Source organism: Aulonocara stuartgranti, assembly GCF_965226115.1.
Source record: "Aulonocara stuartgranti genome assembly, chromosome: 20".
NCBI lineage: Eukaryota > Metazoa > Chordata > Actinopteri > Cichliformes > Cichlidae > Aulonocara > Aulonocara stuartgranti.
In genome coordinates, this window is record NC_138956.1 from 24,046,048 (window position 1) to 24,052,500 (window position 6,453).

The window sequence follows — 6,453 nt, forward strand, 5'->3', positions numbered from 1 at the left end:
GGCAAGAAGCGACTTAAAAAACTGACATGAGTGTTGCCTATTGTAAAGTGCCAGTTATAATATTGTGTTTGAAAATGAAGCAAAGTGCACACAAGTTCAAACCTGCATATTAGGTTCAGTACTTGTACTTATTACTGCTATACCTGCCTCTAAAGTAGGTTGATACTGTATGAAAGAACCTGGCCTGACCTTGTCAGTTAGAAAATAGTTACACAAGACAATGCACAAATAATAAATATAAACACACAAAACCGTTTTAAGTGTTAGTCAGTGTCAGTTTAGTGAATGAAAGGTGTGGAAACAGGTATATTTGCAGCTGGTTTTATTATATATGTATTTGTAGGAGATTCCTTTTTTGAGCTCAACGTTTCAGAAGGAGGCTTTGTAAATGAAGCACACACAAAAAGGGGTTTACTAAGGTTTGCAGCGGACATTTTGCCACAAAGAAGCATGTCTTACTTTGTACCTGATGTGGTTTTGATAGATGATAAGTAAGTGTTTATTTATTTGGAATGGGAGGAGGAGATGTAAGTGCGTAACTGGCAAAGATGGATGGAGGCTATGGCTTCAGTGCCAATAATTTGGCTCTGCCCTGTAACTCTTCATTGAGTCCTCACTAGAGCTGGGCGATATGAGATTTTTTCATATCACGATATGTTTTTTTCATTTCAGGCGATAACGATATCTATCACGATATAAGCCAAATAACTATATTTGTAAGATTTAAATGTGCCGTTGCTCACAAGTAAAATGTGAAATAATCAGCAGCTTGTTTTTATTTAAATATTTATTTCCCATAATAAGTTCAACAGGGTAGATGTACTTAAGGAACATGAGACTTTTTCAGATAAATAAAGGCAAATATTGCAAACTACACAAAAGGCAGCCGCTAAAGCGTTTAAGTTTCAAAATAGAACAAACGAAACAGACGACTAAATTGTCAATTCCACTTAGAAACAAAATATTAATTCTAAAAATAAATCTTAGTTTGTTTTACAGAAGAACAGACAAAACTGACTAACTTTTGTCAATATCAAATAAACTGAGAACTAAAAGGAAATTCTCAATCTCTCCTTGTTGTATAGCTGAGCTTTTCAAACAGTTTTAACAGTTACTTTAGTCTGACAAAAGCCGAATGACGAATTAGCGCTTCCAGTCAGAGACTGAGGCTACGTCCACGCGTACACGGGTATTTTTGAAAACGGAGATTTTCCGTTTTCGTTTTAAAAAATAATCCCGTCCACACATAAAGGCAGAAATGAAGAAAAACGCTGCTATGAACATGCCAAAGCAGCAGGTGGCGCTAGATTCCTAACCGTGAAGAAATGTTGGCCAATCAGAAGTCTAGAAGCCTCGGTGGGAAAAAGTAAACAAAGCTGCGGCATAGAAGCAGAACCGAGTCGTATGTGTGGACGGACAGTAACTGTGTGTATATGTAAGCATTTAAACACTGCAGAGAGTAGAATTAACAGTAACAGTATTGTAGAAATTCATTTCACCGAAACAATAACGTGGCGCACAGTGTGACGCATGCACCAGTTTATTGTATTTCCAGACTTGCTTTCGGCACAATTTACAGTGCACGCTACTCTGTTTTTTGTCAGACTTGAAATAGCCGAAATACCTTCACACTACGGAACTTCTATGGCTCTTCCGTTCGACAATCTCTCCGGCATTGGAACCATCATCTGTTTTCTCTTCGGTCACGCTCGGTTGATTTTTCTAGTCGGCACACTCATTTCCTCCATTACGCGCTGGCTCCATTACCCGCTGGCTGCTTCCCAAACAAACACGTGCGGCTTGGCACTTGTGCTGTACGTAACAAGTCACGCGACGTGACGCTGTGGCTGTGATTGGTTCGGCTCTGCGCTACTTAGTTTGGATTGGCTGACCTTTTTTTAAAAAAAATTTTAATTTTTTAATTTTAAGAGGACAAGAGTGGCGAGGTCTATCGCGATAGCTTAATTTCTCTATCGAGTAAAAGTTATATCGCGATACATATCGTTATCGTTCTATCGCCCAGCTCTAGTCCTCACCCTGCATATTCAGAGCCAAGCCTAGCATATCCGTGCTCTTCAGTAAGTAGTGTCCCGATGAAGCAGACCAGAACCTACCTGAACTGAACGGTGTAAGAGAAAGGAAGGGAATCCCCTCAGCCTCACATAGTCTCACACAGCCTGTAGAAAAAACATGCACATGGCACAGTAGTGATATCTTCATTAACATATGGATAAGCTGAGAATTAATGGTAAATGTTATATTTTCTTCAAGACAACATAAAAGTCAGCTATTACAGACAATTTAAGGTTTATACCGTGGAATAGTTTGTAATAACGCAACTCCTCTCTTAGTTTATCAGGAGAAGATCCAGATGATTTACACAGAGGACAGCAGTCCCCAGCACCTTTTAAAAAAAGAATAGTTATCCTTGTATCAAAAACGTTGATTTACCTTCAGCATCTTCTTGTATATATGATTTGTCTGTATTTCTTTTGGCGTGCTTTTATGCATTCATTTTGTTAGTATGTTACTCTCGCCAAATTTGGTCTATTCATTTTTGGCTGTCTTCGTTACTGGATCACCCACAGAACTCTCCACTCCCATTTGTGAAACTCAAACTAGCAGCAATTTGCCCTGCTTTGTAAGTGTGGCTCCTTAAACTCTGGGCAGGAGTTAAGAATTTTCCCTAAAAGTGTGTGACGTCTGTAAAAGCTGGTTGAAATGGGCTGGAATGAGCTTATTATATTATATTATTATAGCCAGTATTGGAAATCAGAACCTGACTAACAATGTAGTGGGTAGAGGGTGTTTTATTCTTATACATTAAAATACGTCATTTAGGTTGGTGGTGCATTGAAGGCCCGCCATAGCAGTGCTGTTGTTAGTCTACTTAAAACCCACAGGGTATTACACAGAAAACATGAGCAATGGATGGAGTCGACAAAAGTAGTCAGAATGTGGTTAATAGTGAAGGATTGACTGTGATTCCCACAAGCTATGTGGTTTACAGCTACATGTTATAGTGTGTTGCTTTTAAGCAGTTCAGCAAAAACGCTGCTTGTCACGATGATGGGCAAAACAAAGAAGCCACAGATAGCAGTTGCTTCTATGAAAGGTGATCCAAAACAAATTTGTCAAACTGGTTGAACTAGAAAGCTAGCTGCTGGGCACTAAAGCAGCCAGTATATTATGGAACTATATATCTTTGTGAGTTGCCATTAAAATTTTTTACATGTAGTGAGGTTACTTCTCTTGCAGTCTATTTATTAATGCAATGCTGGAACATCAGAAACAACAATGAAGCAAAATCCGCAAAATCTGAAGCAAATGAAAATACTTCCAACTGTTCCAACTATTATTTTTATTTTTATTTTGCAATAAGATGCACACATCATAGGAACACTGTATAAAGGTTGATTTGGAAGTAGTCACAGGGCCGAGCTGGGGAATGCACGAAACTTTTGGCATCTGCGTAGACACACATTAAACACTGAGCATTCACACACAAACTGCGTTCACCTGAGTCACTGCCACTCCTTCTAGCTATAAATATGCATTGTCCAAAAAACACGTCAAATGGAGAACAGGTGCCACCTGCATAGTTCAGTAATGCAACACTAGTAGTACTGAAAACATATGAAGTTGTCACAAGAACAAAACACCATGCATATGTAAATACAATATTTCCATTCATGATTCTGTAGTTTCCACATGCATAAAGCAATAATTTATAAAATCTTAAAGAAATATAGGTTTTGGCAGAAGGAGGAGGGTATTCACTGTGACTCGTTTTGGTGACTCATTTCTAATATTCTTCTTTTTATCTTTCCATCACAACGAGGAGAGTTCCCTGACTTTTATTGTGTATTTTCCACTTTGAACTCTGTATAGGCACATCACCCTTCGAGCCAGATGCTGGCAGATTGAACACGTGCACAAAGGCATTCTCACACTTAGGACAAAGAAGTCACAGATAATGGACTAAACAGCTCATTCTAACTTTTCTTCTTTTATATCGATCACTGAGGTCTCAAGGTTAAAAGTGGAGCTTCACTTAGAAAAATGTTTTCACTTACTTGTTTTCACTTTAACTTTTATCTTTCTGTGCTGGATAAAGACTTTGTCCTTTCTAGACTCTCAGAATTACTTTCTCTTTCTTGAGAGGAAGAACTGAAGACAGTGACGTGTTGTTTTAGCCTTGCTTAAATGTGTACACATATACATAGCAGACATAAAGTTAAACATAAATGCACCCTTCTGGAAGTCTAAAGTTAAGAATTGAGCTGTATTATGCAGCTTTTGCATTTGCATTAAAAGTCTTTCCAGCACAAGTTATTTAGGTCATGAGATCTTGGTTTCATAGTCACGGCCCTTTGAAATGAGTCACACCTTCAGGAAGGTGTTCATAGAGAAGTCTGATAACTTGCATGATGGGAATAGTATCTGTTGCACTATACAGTGGGGCAAAAAAGTATTTAGTCAGCCACCGATTGTGCAAGTTCCCCCACTTAAAATGATGACAGAGGTCAGTAATTTGCACCAGAGGTACACTTCAACTGTGAGAGACAGAATGTGAAAAAAAAATCCATGAATCCACATGGTAGGATTTGTAAAGAATTTATTCGTAAATCAGGGTGGAAAATAAGTATTTGGTCAATAACAAAAATACAACTCAATACTTTGTAACATAACCTTTGTTGGCAATAACAGAGGTCAAACGTTTACTATAGGTCTTTACCAGGTTTGCACACACAGTAGCTGGTATTTTGGCCCATTCCTCCATGCAGATCTTCTCGGGAGCAGTGATGTTTTGGGGCTGTCGCCGAGCAACACGGACTTTCAACTCCCGCCACAGATTTTCTATGGGGTTGAGGTCTGGAGACTGGCTAGGCCACTCCAGGACTTTCAAATGCTTCTTCGGAGCCACTCCTTTGTTGCCCGGGCGGTGTGTTTTGGATCATTGTCATGTTGGAAGACCCAGCCTCGTTTCATCTTCAAAGTTCTCACTGATGGAAGGAGGTTTTGGCTCAAAATCTCACGATACATGGCCCCATTCATTCTGTCCTTAACACGGATCAGTCGTCCTGTCCCCTTGGCAGAAAAACAGCCCCATAGCATGATGTTTCCACCCCCATGCTTCACAGTAGGTATGGTGTTCTTGGGATGCAACTCAGTATTCTTCTTCCTCCAAACACGACGAGTTGAGTTTATACCAAAACGTTCTACTTTGGTTTCATCTGACCACATGACATTCTCCCAATCCTCTGCTGTATCATCCATGTGCTCTCTGGCAAACTTCAGACGGGCCTGGACATGCACTGGCTTCAGCAGCGGAACACGTCTGGCACTGCGGGATTTGATTCCCTGCCGTTGTAGTGTGTTACTGATGGTGACCTTTGTTACTTTGGTCCCAGCTCTCTGCAGGTCATCCACCAGGTCCCCCCGTGTGGTTCTGGGATCTTTGCTCACCGTTCTCATGATCATTTTGACCCCACGGGATGAGATCTTGCGTGGAGCCCCAGATTGAGGGAGATTATCAGTGGTCTTGTATGTCTTCCATTTTCTGATGATTGCTCCCAGAGTTGATTTTTTCACACCAAGCTGCTTGCCTATTGTAGATTCACTCTTCCTAGTCTGGTGCAGGTCTACAATACTTTTCCTGGTGTCCTTCGAAAGCTTTTTGGTCTTGGCCATGGCGGAGTTTGGAGTCTGACTGTTTGCGGCTGTGGACAGGTGTCTTTTATACAGATGATGAGTTCAAACAGGTGCCATTCATACAGGTAACGAGTGGGGGACAGAAAAGCTTCTTACAGAAGACGTTACAGGTCTGTGAGAGCCAGAGATTTTCCTTGTTTGAGGTGACCAAATACTTATTTTCCACCCTAATTTACGAATAAATTCTTTACAAATCCTACCATGTGAATTCATGGATTTTTTTTTCACATTCTGTCTCTCACAGTTGAAGTGTACCTCTGGTGCAAATTACTGACCTCTGTCATCATTTTAAGTGGGGGAACTTGCACAATCAGTGGCTGACTAAATACTTTTTTGCCCCACTGTAATTGCCAATTAAGAGGGAAAATATGATCCAAGGTGCCCAGAATTTTTACGTTTCAGTGTGAAACGTAAGGAAGCTTTATATTATTACTACAGATCTCTTGAATTTCCTTTTTTAATGTATGCAAGCCATATATAAAGATTTGTTTGCTCAGCAAATGCAATTTCAGTTCAGTTTTGTTCCTCACACGGCTGCTTGGAACCTGTAGTTTCAAGAATGGGGAGGAGGGAAAATTCCCTCCGGCAGTAAGAGGTTAGGGTTACTTTAAGCCATTTCCTTTCAACCAAAACAAGTTACTGCATGAGCATGGAATGTCCCATATGGAAATTTGCATACAAGCGCTATTAGTGACACAGCCCCTAAAAATTTCAGTTAGTAATTAATTAATTAAGTAT

At 40.0% G+C, this 6,453-nt stretch overlaps 1 protein-coding gene across 1 annotated transcript in view; it reads right to left on the reverse strand.

Annotated features, from left to right (window-relative positions):
* Positions 1-3,337: 3,337 nt before the first annotated feature.
* Positions 3,338-6,453, reverse strand: part of LOC309697262 (dysbindin-like) — a 16,456-nt gene continuing 13,340 nt past the window's right edge. The window contains exon 4 of the mRNA XM_082519036.1: positions 3,338-6,453. This exon is cut by the window's right edge and continues 480 nt beyond it. The gene's annotated coding sequence lies outside the window, so the exon portion shown is untranslated.